Source organism: Merops nubicus, unplaced genomic scaffold (assembly GCF_000691845.1).
Source record: "Merops nubicus isolate BGI_N331 unplaced genomic scaffold, ASM69184v1 scaffold41316, whole genome shotgun sequence".
NCBI lineage: Eukaryota > Metazoa > Chordata > Aves > Coraciiformes > Meropidae > Merops > Merops nubicus.
Genome location: NW_008613731.1, coordinates 1,126 through 1,436, shown reverse-complemented (window position 1 = coordinate 1,436; position 311 = coordinate 1,126).

The window sequence follows — 311 nt, the reverse complement described above, 5'->3', positions numbered from 1 at the left end:
CGGCCAGGGCCAGCATCAGCAGCCCCATCCTGCACCCCTGGCCCTGGCAGGAGGAAACGGGGCATTACTCTCAGCTTCGTCCCAGGGCTCAACCCAGTGGGGTCTTCCTGGCCACCCTGCACCTCCCTCTGGGGCAGACAGACTGGTGAGCAGTGTTGGAATGGCCCCAGCACGGCACTGGGAGCCGGTAGCCCCACACCAGGGCGGTGAGGAAAGGGGGACTATGTTAGAAGATTGTCTTAGCTCATGTGCCTAGCTCCCGACAAGCACAACACCCTTGTCAGCTTTCGTGGGCACTCGCTGCCACAACC